General features: G+C 35.3%; 1 protein-coding gene across 15 annotated transcripts in view; it reads right to left on the bottom strand.

Moving 5' to 3' along the window:
• The window catches only part of LCOR (ligand dependent nuclear receptor corepressor), a 127416-nt gene that overhangs the window by 50218 nt on the left and 61996 nt on the right, over positions 1-15202 (bottom strand). The gene's annotated exons all lie outside the window — the stretch shown is intronic.

The following is a 15202-nucleotide window of genomic DNA, read 5'->3' as shown; positions in this document are numbered from 1 at the left end:
AAAATTTTATATATATATGTTTGTAATATAAAAATTATATATATATATGTTTGCAAAAAATATATATATATATATATGTTTGCAATATAAAAATGTGTGTCCTAATCACAAAGTTTCAAAATGCTGCACTAGACGACTCCCAGAATACGCTCTCAGACTGCAGGAGCACTGGACTAGGCTGACAAAGCTTTACACTTACTTCCACCCTTGTAGCTAATAAACAAACAGGAAACTATGATGGTAGAATATAAGAGTATGAAGAAAAAGCACATCTTTTAAGAGTTCAAGTGCATATAATTTTCTTCATCGCAATGTATCAACACATGCATTTACTTATACCATGAAAAACTTAAAAGTGCTCTAAATAAGAAAATGGGACATACCTTGGCACAATGAAAAGGAAGTAAACAAGATACCGAAGGCATGTTACAATCCACAAATGATTTCCTCAAAAATTTTAAATACACCCAATGATATCTGCAATTGGTTTTCTATGATTTCCTCATCACCGGACTGTGTCAACAGTGCAACCAAAATATGCATTTTGCAAAGACACATTCAGCATCAATTATATATTGTAAATAGTTCACTATGAAGAACTCTCGCACACTCAAATTAAAACAGTGATCCCTTAACATTTCCATGTAAGACATATTAAGTTTGCCACATAATTAGTTTAAAATTTTTTAAACAAAATATTTTAAATGTTATGAATCATTACACAAACCTCTATTATAGTTGTATTTGCCAACATTCTCTTCTATGGATTAAAGAAATTATTAAGAAAGTAACTTTTAAAAATGAATCACAAAAAATAATCTAAGTTTGATACAGATTTAACATTTAAAATGTATCAGAAACAGGTATTACAGAGAGTTCGATAAAATCCTCATTTACATTATACTTTAATGCCACTTCATTGTTTACTGATTTTCAAAAATCAGACATTACATGGCACAACTATACTTAAGTCCTTAGCCCTACATTCAGTCAGTGTGGTCAGACTTTGAACAGAATATCTATACTTAAACTATGTTTAATGTAGCATTCAGGCTACTTTCTAACCTAAATCAACACAGGGCAACTAACCTAGCATTCAATAAGGCAGTTGCTACATATTCTTTATTGAACCAAACACCAATTTATCAACTTGTACTCTGAAATATACAGCTTACTTTTAGTTGGTTCCTAATAATTACAGTCACATCTATTCATTTTGTTTTTAAACAGTTTTACTGAGATATAATACACACACCATAGAATTCACCCATTTAAAGTAAAGTCAATGCTTTTTTAGTATATTCACATAAGTGTGGAACCATCACCATAATCTAACTTTAGAACATTTTTGTATCCCAAAAGGGAACCCTGCACCCAGTAACAGTCACTCCTCATTCTCCCAACCTTGGTCAACCACTGTATTATTTTCTGTCTCTATAAGACTTAACTAATTCTGGAAATTTCACATAAATGGAATTATACAATACTTGGTTTTTTGGTGACTCAGTTCTTTTTCCTAGAATAATATTTGCAAGGTTCATCCAAATTGTAACATATATCAGTATTTACTTCCTTTTTACTGCCAAATAACATTCCGTTCTAAGGATATACAACATTTTATCCATTCATCAGCTGACGAACTTTTTTGGGTTGTTCCTACTTTTTGTCTACTGTGATATGAATAACACTGCTTTTAATATCTGTGTACAAGTTCTTCTGTGGATATATATTTTCATTTCTCTTGGATATATACTTAGGAGTGGAATTTCTGGATCATATGGTAACTATGTTACCATTTTGAGGAAGTGTCAAACTATGTTCCAAAGTAGCTGCACCACTTTATATTCCCAACAGCAATGAGGATTCCAATTTCTCTACATACTCATGAACATTTGTTATTTTTTTGATTACACCATCCTAATATACGAGAAGTGGTATCTCATGATTTAGATTTGCATTTCCCTAATGACTACTGATGTTAAGCACCTTTTTGTGTGCTATTGGCCAAATATCTCCTTCAGAGAAATGTATACTCATACAGTTTACCCAGTTTTTTTTTTTTTTTTTGCGGTACGCAGGCCTCTCACCGTTGTGGCCTCTCCCGTTGCTAAGCACAGGCTCCAGACACGCAGGCTCAGCCGGCCATGGCTCACGGGCTTAGCCGCTCTGCGGCACATGGGATCTTCCTGGACCGGGGCACAAATCCATGTCCCCTGCATCGGCAGGCGGACCCTCAACCACTGCGCCACCAGGGAAGCCCTTGCCCAGTTTTTAATTGGGCTATTTATCTTTTTATTGTTGAGCTGTAAGAATTCTTGATATATTCTGGATACAAGTCCATTATCAGATATATAATTTGCAAATGTTTTCTCCCGTCCATATGCTTTCTTAACACTTCACTGATGCTACTGTTTAGAAGTACAAAAAAGGTTTTAATTTTAATAAATTCCAATTTGTCTATTTTTTCTTTGTTATTTGTGCTTTTGGTATTGTATCTAAAAAACTAGTGGTTAACCCATGGTCGTGAAGATTTACTCCAATGTTTTCTAAAAATTTTATCGTTTTAGGACTTACTTTTGGATCTATAATCCATTTCAACTAAATTTTTCTGTATGGTATAAGACGGGGTCCAACTTCCTTTGTGAAAAATCACTGGCCATAAATTTTACTTCTGGATCTCAGTTCTATACCATTGATCTCAATACATCTGTCCTTATGCCAGTAACACACTATGTTGATCATTATAGTTTTGTAGTAAGTTTTGAAATTGGGAAGTGTGAGTCCTGCCAATGTATTCTTTTATAAGATTGTTTTGGCTATTCAGGGTCTCCTGAATTTTCATATGAATTTTAGGATCAACTTGTCAATTTCTGCAAAGAAACTGGCTAGGGTCTTGACAGGGAATGCACAGATCATCTGGGAGAAAATGCCGTTTTCATAACATTGAGACTTCCAATCCATGAACACGGGATGTCTTTCCATTAATTTAGATCTTCTTTAATTTCTTTCAACAGTGTTTTGTCATTTACAGTATATGGGTCTTCCACTTTTTGTTACATTTATTCCTAATATTTTATTTTTTAAAGCTATTGTAAATGGAATTTTCTTAATTTCTTGTTTTAATTGTTCATTGCTAATGTATAGAAATAAAACTTTTTTTAAAATGCTGTATTCTGCTACTCTACTGAACTTGCTTATTAATCTAATAGTGTTTTGTAGATTTCTTAGGATTTTCTATACAGAGTATCATGTCATCTGCAAATACAGATACTTTTACTATTTCTTTTACAATCTGGATAACTTTGGTTTCTTTTTATTGCTTAACTTCCAAAGATAGAACCTCTTGTAAAACGCCAAATAGAGAAATGATGAGAGTAGACGTCCTTGTCCTGTTCCTGATTTTAGGGGGAAACTGTCGGTCTTTTATTATTAAGTACCATGTTAGCTGTGTAGTTTCGTAGGTCAAGTAGAGGAAGTTCCCTGCTATTCTAGTTTGTTGGGCGTTTTCATGATGAAAAGGTGCTGGATTTGGCCAAGTGCTTTTTGGGGAGGCATCTATAGAGATGATCATGTGATTCCTGCCACTTATTCTATTAATACATTGCATTACATTAATTGATTTTGGGGTGTTGAACCAACCTTGCATTCCTGAGATAAATCTCACTTAATAATGGTGTATAATAGCTTTTATATGTTGCTGGATTTGGTATGCTAATACTGTGTTAAGGATTTTTGGTGGTGATACTGGTGTGTAGTTTTATGGACTAGTGATATTGGTCTGTAGTTCTGTTTTTTTGTGTCTTTGCCTGGTTTTGATTTTCAAATAATACTGGTTTCAAAGAATGGGGAAATCTTCCTTCTTTATCTTAGACAAGTTTGTGAAGAAATGGTATTAATTCTTTTAAAAATATCTGGTAGAAATCACCAGTGAAGACATCTAGCCATAGGCTTTTCTTTTTTGAAAGTTTTAAAATGGCTAATTCAATCTCTACTTGTTCTAGGTCGTATTAATTTCCTAGGGCTACTATATTATCACAAACTGTACTCTCTCGAAGCTCTGGAGTCTCGAAGTCTAGGCTCCTTCTGAAGGTTCTGGGAAGAGTCCTTCCTTGCCTCTTCCTAGCTTCTGCTGGTTTCCAGCAGTCCTTGGTGTTTCCTGGCTTGTGACAGCATAACACCAATTTTTTCCTCCATCTTTACATGCCCTTCTTCTCTGTTGTGTGTGTCTGTGTTTCCAACTCTCTCTCCTTATAAGGATACCAGTTATTGGATTTAGGGCCCACTTGAATCCGGTATGACTCCATCTTGACTTTATTACATCTGCAAAGACCCCATTTCCAAGTAAGGTCATGTTCACAGATACCAGGGGTTAGAACTTCAACATTATCTTTTTGGGGGGACACAATTCAACCTGCAACATACGTCTGATCAGATTTTCTGTTTCTCCTCAAGTCAGTTTCGGTAGTTTGTGTCTTTCTAGGCATTTACACTGATTTCATCTAAATTATCTAATATTTTGCATACATATTATCAACAGTATTCCCCTTATAATCTTTTATTGTTTATTGTTGTTTATTGTTGTAAGGTTAGTAGTGGTCTCTCCTATATTGCTTGTAATTTACTAATTTGAATCTTCTTTTTATCTTGCTCAGCACTAAAGATTTATCAATTTTATTGATCTTTTCATAGAACCAACTTTTGGTTTGATGATATTCTTTATTTTACTATTTCATTTATTTCTGCTCTACTCATGTCTTTATTTCTGCTTATTTATGATTTAGTTTGCTCTTCTTTTTCTAGACCCAAGGCGGACAGTTAGGGTATTGATTTGAGATCTTTTTCATTTAATGTAGGCATTTGTAGCTATAAATTACCTTTTAAGCACTGCTAGCTATATCTCCTAAGTTTTGGTATGTTTTGGTTTTGTTTTTATCCATCTCAAACTATTTTCTAATTTCCTTTGTGATTTCTTCTTTGATCTATTGGTTATTTAGAAATGCTCTGTTTGATTTCCACGTATTTGTGAATTCCTCACATTTCCTCTGTAACTGATTTCTAATTTCATTCCACTGTGATTGGAAAACATACTTTGTATAATTGCAATTCTTTAAAATTTATTTATTTTTTATGTCCCAGCACATGGTCTCTCCTGGAAAGTGTTTCATGTGCACTTGAGAAGAATGAATATTTTGCTCTTATTGGGCGGAGTGTTCTATAGATGCCTGCTAAGTTTAGTTGATTCATAGTGTTGTTCAAGTCTTCCATCTTTGTTGATCTTCTGCCTAGATGCTCTATTCATTACTGAAAGTGGGCTACTGATGTGTCCAACTATTATTGTTGAATTGTCTATTCCCCCCTTCAATTCTGTAGCATTTTGCTTCATGCATTTTGGGGCTCTGTTGTTAGAAGACAATACATTTATAGTTATAGACTGACCCTTTTCTCATTAGAAAATGTCCTTCTTTATCTCTAGTTCCCCAGCAGTGTGCAGCCTCTGACTGCACTTCTCAGAGGATGCTATCTTGAGCATGCACAGTCTCTCTGTCCACCAGGAATAACTATGAATTTAGCTCTTTGGCAGTTTTTTTTCTTGGGTCTCTCCTTTATAAGCTTCTGGTTGATCTGCCTATAGCGGTGTCACAAACCCAGCTGTTAGTCTCTACTAACTGTTCTACTGTTTTTACCACACCCTGGGGCATAAATTGCATTCAGTCTGATCCAACAAAAGTGGAGCCTCATTGCAGGGGCAGGGTGTTGCCAGCATTTGAGGCTTGCTCCAACCCCAGGAGGGCACTTCCTCTTTTTCCTGGTTCTCTCTTTTAAACGTCTAACTTATCTGCTATTTCACTTGTTGCTATTAGTATCATGGAGCTACCAGCCTCCTTTTAACTGTTCACCACAAAGATCTTCATTATTTTCAACATCTTTTCGCAAGCTCTGCTCCAAATAAAGTCAGTCTCCTTGGGAGAGCTACAGAGTTATCTGTTTTTAAGGCCTCCCTCTCCCTTAGGAAGAACCTTTGTGCCACTCTGCACAGGAACTGGGGGCTGCGACAGTGACCCAATTCTCTCAGAGTGACATCTGTGCTCTATGAGTGGGGGTGCCGGATGACTTGCCCCTCCTGGATGGAACTTCTGCGTTATGAATGAGGCCTGGCCCAGCAACTGGGGCCTACTATTCTCAGCCTGCTGTGCCTAGAGTAGACTTCCACTCACAGTAAAGGCTGAGTGAGGGAAGGGGGTCCCTACAGGTCTTTTGACCTCGCCTGCCTGCATGAAGGCTTCTGCAACAAGAATCTAGAGTGTATAAAAGAGGCCCACAGTCTACCCCTCCGGTTCAGAGTACAGCGTCCCTCAAACTGAGCTCAGGGAAGTGGGTCATGACTCAAATGTCACTGACTCTTGTTCTTACTGAGATTTACTAGATTTTTTTTTTTGAACAAATGATTCTCCATTTACTGTATGCCCTTAAGATAATTATTCCCTGAGTTTAAATAATTATTTTAAAATAATTTCACAAGTTAAATAGTTGTTTTGATTAAAATAATCCTAACCAAATAATGACCAAAGATGAAAAATATACCACAAAACCATATACTCTTTTCAAGTGCATCTGGCCACCAAGTTAAAAATTTATAGCAATGGTGCATAAACAAAATGTAGCTCATCCTCCCTCACTGTACTTAAGTACACCAAAATTAGTCAACAAGAACAAAAAAGTTCCTATGACACAGAGCTAAAAAAGCTAATACAATAGTCAGGAGATAGGAAGTTAAAACAATTCATGTCATTTCCCCTCCCTCATACATGAATTCTAAAAAGAATCATTATGTATGGTGTGGCAAAAAACAACAAAATGATGTGACATACTCTTCTGTAAATAAAAGGCCACTGTTCTTTGCATTTATTATCCCTATTTATTAAACAAGTTCTTGGCCCAGAACTAAATAGGAATAAAGCTTGAGATCAGAACTGGAATTTATATCACCTACGAGTTGCTTCCTTCACGATTCAGGAATTGGTCTACCTAGACTGGTTGGTTCATAGCCAGAGGTGATTCTGTCATATCAGAATCTACTGTGGGCTTGTTAAAAGCATACATGCCTAGAACATACTCCCAGAGCTTTTGATTCTGTACCTCTGGGGTAGGGAGTAGTCGTTATGTTTTTTAAATGCTCTCTCCTTAATAAGGAACTGAAAAAAAGCATCATCGGTATCATACTTTAAAAATTATTACATTTATAAAGTCTTTGTATTTGGGAAGGCAAACCCCACTTGTTATTTATATTTTCCAAAATGTCCTGGTTATTCTAGCTTTATTCTTTCAGACTGCATTTAAAATCACTCAGTCAATTCTGTTCCCACCACCACCAGCTCTCCAAAGAAGACATGTTTTGATCTGAATAGGATTATATTTAGAAAGTAATTCAGGAAGAAGTAACATCCTTAAAAATATTCAGTCTTCTCTTTTAGGAACTGCTTTACATTTATTTTAAAAATTAATGAATCTCAAAATTCTGTTGTTTATTCATATAGTTCCCACATATTTATTATTTTACATTTTTACTGTCATGAAAAGAATGTTTATTTTCTAACTGCTAGCGCTGGCAAAATGAAGAATGTATGCATATGTGCATGTAAAACTTAAAACTTAATTCTGTATACGGCTTTCAGGGGAAAGTGTAGGCCGTCTGTCTCCAGTTGCTATGTTCTCTGGTAGCCTCACCAGTTTATGTCAATTTTCCAACATCCTTTTAAGGGAGCTGTGAGACTAGTAGGGAGAGGTAGAGGAAAAGGGAGCTGCAGCGAGCCGTCAACACTTTGTGGTCTAATGACTCATCACCCAAAGCAGAAAAAAGATATACTGAATGGGCTGAGATCTTCAAACAGAAAAGACCTCCAATTCTTTCTTAAGCTTTTGGTTATCTCAAACTACATAATCCATGTAATATATTCTTTTATCTTTTACTACTTTTTGGGGAATGGCAAAGAAACAAACATCCAAAAGATGCTTCCAAATAAGTTTACAACTTTTCTCAACAACTTAAAGTACTATCTCTCTGTACTACTAGAAATGCTGAAGAAAATTCTTCAGGCTGAAGGGAAATGACACTACAAAGTTAAGAGAAATTAGAGATGATGTGAATAAAGAGGAGATAAACCATGATCATAAACTGGAAGGCTCAATGTTGTTAATGTGACAGTTCTCTCCAAACCGATCTATAGATTCAGTGCAATCCTAATCAAAATTCTAAAGGGCTTTTTTTTTTTTTTAAAGAATAAGCTAATTTAAAAATTTATATAAAAGGTCAAGGATCTAGATTAGCAAAGCAAGTCTGAAAAAGAAGGCAAAGTTAGGGGATTCATACTACTTGATTTCAAGATATAAAGATATAGCAATCAAGACACTGTGGTATTTATGTAAGGATAGACATACAGTTTAATGGCACAGGACAGAGTTCAGAAACACACCTACATGTATATGATCAACTGACTTAAAGATGCCAAAGTAATTCAATTTGGAGGGGGAGAGGAGCTCTTTTCAACAAGTGGTGCTAGCACTGGATTATCTTACAGAATATAATAAGCCTCAACACTTAACTCACAAACCATATACAAAAATTAACTAGAAATGGATCATAAATCAAAATATAAGAGTTAACATTACTAAACTTCCAGAAGAAAATATGCAATTTTCCTGTGTTTGATATTGGATTAGGCAAAGATTTCTTCAACAGGACAAAAAACCATGAATTTTAAGAGAAAAGACTGACAAGGGGTTTTAGACAGAATATAATTTTTTTTAAAACAGCTAAAGGTTTTACAGTGTTTCACATGGGTATGTATAGAGAAAGATGCTCAACATCACTAGTCATCAGGGAAATGAAAATTAAAATCACAATGAGATACTACTACAGACCAACCAGAATGGCTAAAGTTTAAAAATGTTGTCAAAATGTGGAACGTTGGAACTCCCAGTACATTGCTGATAGAAATGCAAAACGTTTCAGTCACTTTGGTAAAACGTATGATAGTATTTCATAGGGTTAAATATACAATTACAATACTACCTAGTAATTCCAATTCTAGGTATTTATCCCAGAGAAATGAAAATATATGCCCAAAGACTATGTGAATAAGCCTAACAGTCAACATCTGGAAACAATTCAAAGTCTATTAAAAAAATGAATGGATAAACAAATAGTGGCATATCCACGCTACAGAGACCTACTCAGCAACAAAAAGGAACAAAACATCATATACAAAATCAGGAATGAATATTTTAAAATTGTGCTAAGTGAAAGAAGTCAAAACCGAAAGACTACATATCTATAATTCCTATTATAGAAAATTCTAGAAAGAAAACTACAGTGATTGCCTGGGTCTGTAGGTCCAATAAAGGGATTGATTACAAAGGGGCATGAGAAAACGTTTTAAGGTGAGGAAACTGTCCTGTACCTTGACTGTGCTGGCAGTTATCAACTGTATACAATTACCAAAATCCATTAATCTGTACTCTAAAATGGATTTATTTTATTGTGTATAAATATTACCTCAATAAAAATAATTAAAAATAGGTTTAAGGGGCTTCCCTGGTGGCGCAGAGGTTGAGAGGCCGCCTGCCGATGCAGGGGACGTGGGTTCGTGCCCCGGTCCGGGAAGATCCCACGTGCCGCGGAGCGGCTGGGCCTGTGAGCCATGGCCGCTGAGCCTGCGCGTCCGGAGCCTGTGCTCTGCAACGGGAGAGGCCACAGCAGTGCGAGGCCCGCGTACCGCAAAAAAAAAAAAAAAAAAAAAAAAAAAGGTTTAGGGTATTAAAGATGCTAGATACTGAATATATCACTGAATTGTGACTCCTGAACTAACCATCTGAAATCAAAGAAATGATTTTTACTTACATTTTCAGAGTCACAAAGAAATGTGACACATTTTCAAAAACTCATGTGAATATCTTTCTCCTCAAGCAAGCATACTTTTAGGTTAAAAAACAGTATCTTTTACTTGCCATCCACTTTTTTGCACAGTATTCTGAATAGGTATGTCAGTGGCCATGAATTGCTGGCATTTTGATTTTTTTTGCTTTATCCTTAGATATAAATGAAGATAAGGAGGCTGATTATTGCCCAACATCTGGTCTTTGTTAATGAAGCTGTATGTAGATTGGACAAAAAATAGGTGTATACGTTAACAGTTCCTCACCAAAGGAACCAGATTCTCCCTACGAAAATGGAATCCAGTACTGGAACACAGAAAAGACCCAAAATGAACCCAAAATATCCTGTACCAGAAAGTAAGAAAGGGTTCAAAAAATGATGGGGACATGTCAAAAATGACATAGGTTAACTTGAAGGGGTTCCCACTAACCAGATCTTGGACACTAGATGATAACCTATTGAATAGAATAAGAATCTTGACTCCAAACAAATAGAGGGAAAGAGAAAGCTTTTCCTCACAGTGTAAAGCCAACTAAACAATGTGAAAGAAATAACGGAGTTAGAAAGATCACTATTTTCAAATAATTGGAAAAATAACTTATTCCAGCAAGAAACTACCATCAATACTAAAACTGAAATGATGAAAGTTTGACGAGGAAAAAAATACATTGTCTCAACTTATCTGTGTACAAATTACTTATTAATCACAAGGGCAAAAATAGTAACATATCAGTGGACAAACCCAGTGGACATCAACCTTGCCAAGGTTAACATCACCTACTAAACTGACAAGAATACATCACTTACTTAATATTCTTGCTAAAAGATCATGACCTGAATTTAATCATGAAGTAACAATCTGAAAACCTAAATTGAGAGACATTCTACAAAATGAATGACGTGCACTCTTCAAAAATGTAAATGTCACTAAGAAATAAAAGGCTGAGGAACCATCTAGTTCAAAGGAGCCTGAACAGTAGTGAAAATCAAATTCAATGAGTGATCTTAAATTGGATTTTTGGACTAAACGAGTGGGTAAAAAACTATTAAAGTAATTGGGACAATTGGTAAACTTTTAACGAGATTCATAGATTAGATATATATCAAAGTAACTTTCTGATTTTTGGTAACTGTACTGTGTAGTTAAGTAAGTGGACATCCTTATTCTTAGGAAACAGAGAAATAAACATGAAAATATTTAGGAGTAAAGAGGTATGAAGGGTATGATGCCCATAACTTATTCTCATGTGGTTCAGGAAAATGTGTGTGTGTGTGTTACATGTAGTAGCTATGACAGAGAAAGAATGAGAATGAATTAAGGCAAATGTGGCAAAATGTTAAATGGTGATTGGCACATGAAAATTTCTGTGCTATTCTTTTAACTTTTTTATAAATGTGAAATTATTTGAAAGTTAAAAGTTTAAAGAAGTAGGTTGGACAAATGCTGAATCTTACTTTTCTTCTACAAGCCAAATCTCCCTTGTTCCTCTCCCACCCTCTTCTCTATAATCCTAGCTGTTCTGCCATTAAATTATATTTGCTTGTGTTGTTGCTCTGATACACAGAGGAAGAATAACAAAGAGAATAGTAAGTAGGATATGGAAGTTAATAACTTTCAGCATTCTCTTAATCTCAACAACCTGATGAAGATATTCAAAACAGAATAAAACATTTTCTGTCAAGGGCCAGATTAGTAAATATTTTAGGCTTTGCAGGCCACATACAGTAACATATCTTTTTTCCTCCTCCAAAACCACCTCTTTAAGCTTGCAGGCATTACAAAACAGACTGTGGGCTGGATTTGGAAATAGGTCACAGCTTTCTGACCCCTGATAGAATTATTAAATTTCTCTAAGAACTATACAAAAGTAGCTCTACTGATCCCTGAAAATAGCAAGGACATTACTGAATAAATGAAGCAACAAAATTATATCAGCATGGTAGTTAGTTCTCAGGGCAATAAACAGTTAATAAAGTTAAACTTTAAACAAAAAATAAAGATTAACATTTCTTAAAGTTTCTTTTGTAACTCTAAAGTTTATCACCTTTGAGTTTGGGTTGGGGGGGATAAGAATGGGGAAGGTCACTTACATAGCTGCAGATTTTCTTTTTAAGAGATAACACCTCAGGAAAGGAAATAAAAGAAAAAATAAGTTTCACCTGGTAAAGGTAAGATGGCCTACATTTAAGAAGTATGATACAAAACTGAAGGGGTGACATCTTAGAGCTGTTCCTGTCTGAATTCAAGACCATTCCCACGCTGTACTGGGATTCTCCAAATTTAAATGGTATTTTTTAAAAATTCACACCATATAGTATAGAAAATCTGGGAATTAGAAGCATATGTATGCGTGCAGGTTTTGTAATAATTATGTTAGAAAGGCCTATGTGGGTAGAACATGGGCCTATAGCTATAGTCATGTCCGCTACCCATGGCTTACTGACATTTCAAGCAATGAGCTAGAAAGAGCTGGCAAGATGTAACTCATTGATTTAAATACCACTCTCCTATGTCTTATTATTTTAAATGCCAGCAAGTCTTAGGGAAAATGGCTCCACCATGTTAAATGCTTATACTCTTTAAGGTCAGTTACCTAAAAAGAAACCTTCTTACTTCGTGTAAATTATTACTTTTTACATTAACCAAGTATGAATTGTTGTGCTTAATACAATGTTTACTGTATGTCAATGTTACCTTCAATTTTGTTAAGTAGACCAACAGGTTAAAGAATAGGAAAACAACAAAGTTTGAAGCCTGAATACATATCAAGAGTTAAATAGGTATTAAAAATGTACAACAAACTTACCACGAATGACTCTTACCAGTACATATAATTGTTACTACTGTACTTGGAAATTAAGCCTAAAGTGCAAGTACCAAATGATTATTATTACCATTATACTTAATGTACCAGTATCTATAATCAGCACTTACTGTTATAGTTTTCCTTCCATTACACATGTATGGTTTTTTTTTTTTTTTTTTTTTTTTTTTTTTTTGCGGTACGCGGGCCTCTCACCGCTGTGGCTCCTCCCGTTGCGGAGCACAGGCTCCAGACGCGCAGGCTCAGCAGCCATGGCTCACGAGCCCGGCCGCTCCGCGGCATGTGGGATCTTCCCGGACCGGGGCACAAACCCGTGTCCCCTGCATTGGCAGGCGGACTCGCAACCACTGCGCCACCAGGGAAGCCCACATGTATGGTTTTTAAAACATTAAAAGGCAAATGCAAGCCGCCCCAGTCAATAACAAGTGTTTCTTATATCCTTCCACTAGTTGGAAATTAAAAGTTTATACTATTCCAATTATCATCCACAACCCAATTTCAATCAGAAGACTTCCTGAATTTCTAATCTGCTCTCAGTAATGACTGTGGGTTTCCTTAGGTGCCCAAGACCACTATAAACACAAGGATATCCAACTTCACATTGGAGGTAACAGTATTACAAAGCCTAGCTGAGGGTAATCCTGCCTTTTTCTAAACTCCTATAGCACTTTATATATGCTGCTCTCACAAAACTAGTTTTATATAACCTGTATTGTATTTATTTATATATAAATATTTCTTACCTCCTCCACTAGACTACAGATTTCTTGAAAATAGCATCTGTGGCTAAAACTTTTAATTATTCATAGTACCTTTATTTCAACCACAGTGGCTGGTGCCTTTTGACAAAATAAGTGTGAAGTATACAGTTGTTCATTTTAAATTCAGAAATAAGGAATTGAGGAAATCTTTTAAAAGAAAAAATAAATCTAAGAAAGAAAAGGGCAAAGATTTAATATTGTTAAAATGTCAATACTGCCCCAAATCATTTACACATTTAATGTACCCTCCATCAAAATTCCAATGGTGTTTTTTGCAGAAATACAAAAATCCATTCTAATATTCATATGGAATCTCAAGGGACTCCAAAAGCCAAAACAACTTTGAAAAAGAGAAAAAAGTTGGAGGTACCACACTTTCTAATTTTAAAACTTATTACAAAGCTACAGTAATCAAAACAATATGGTACTCGGTTGTTTACATATCTTGGCAATTGTAAATAATGTTGCAATGAACATGGAGTGCATATATCTTTTCCAATTAGTTTTTGTAATCTGTGGATAAATACCCAAAGTGGGACAGCTGGATCATATGGTAGTTCTGTTCTTAATTTTTTTGAGGAATCTCCACACTGTTTTCCATAGTGGCTGTACCAATTTACATTCCCACCAACTGTGTATAAGGGTTCCCTTTTCTCCACATCAATGAATGGATAAAGAAGATGTGATATATATATATATATATGTATATGTGTATATATATATATATGTATGTATATATATAATGGAATATTATTCAGCCATAAAGAGATGAAATCTTGCCATTTGTGACAACATGGATAAAACCTGAGGGTACTAAGCTAAGTAAAATAAGTCAGATGGAGAAAGAAAAATATCATGTGTGGAATATAACAAACAAAACCAAAAGACCAAAATAATGAACAAACCAAACCAAACACATGGATACTAAGAACGGTGCGGGGGAGATAAAGGGTATCAACTGTATGGTGATTTTTGGTGGTGAGCATGCTGTAGTGTATATATAAAGTAGAAATATAATGTGCACACATAAAACATATAATGTTATAAACCAGTTATGTCAATTAAAGATAAATTTAAAAAAACCAATATGGTACTGACATAAAGACAGACACATAGAATAATGGAATAGAATAGAGAGTCCAGAAATAGACCCTCACATATATGGCCAAACGATTTTTGACAAGGGTGCCAAGACCATTCAACGGGGGAAAAGACCAATGGCGTTGGGAAAACTGGATAACCACATGTAAAAAGCATAAAGTTGGATCCTTACCGTATAACATACAAAAATAAACTCAAAATGGGTAAAGACCTAAAACTATAAAACCCTCTGAAGAAAACATAGTGGGAAAAGCTTCATAACATTGGATTTGGCAATGAGTTTTTGGATATAACACCAAAAAAACAGGCAGCAAAAGTAAAAACAGATGAACTGGTTTACATCAAAATTTTAAAAGCTTCTGTTTATCAAATGACATAATCAACAGAGTGAAAAGGCAACCTACAAACTGGGAGAAAATATTTGCAAATCATATATTTGATAGGGGCTGAATATTCACAAAGAACTCCTACAACTCAACAACAACAAAACTTGATTTAAAAATGGGGAAGGTGGGCTTCCCTGGTGGCGCAGTGGTTGAGAGTCCGCCTGCTAATGCAGGGGACACGGGTTCATGCCCCGG

The sequence above is a fragment of the Phocoena sinus genome, chromosome 16 (genome assembly GCF_008692025.1).
Source record: "Phocoena sinus isolate mPhoSin1 chromosome 16, mPhoSin1.pri, whole genome shotgun sequence".
Taxonomy (NCBI): domain Eukaryota; kingdom Metazoa; phylum Chordata; class Mammalia; order Artiodactyla; family Phocoenidae; genus Phocoena; species Phocoena sinus.
This window is presented reverse-complemented; position numbering and strand designations above follow the sequence as displayed.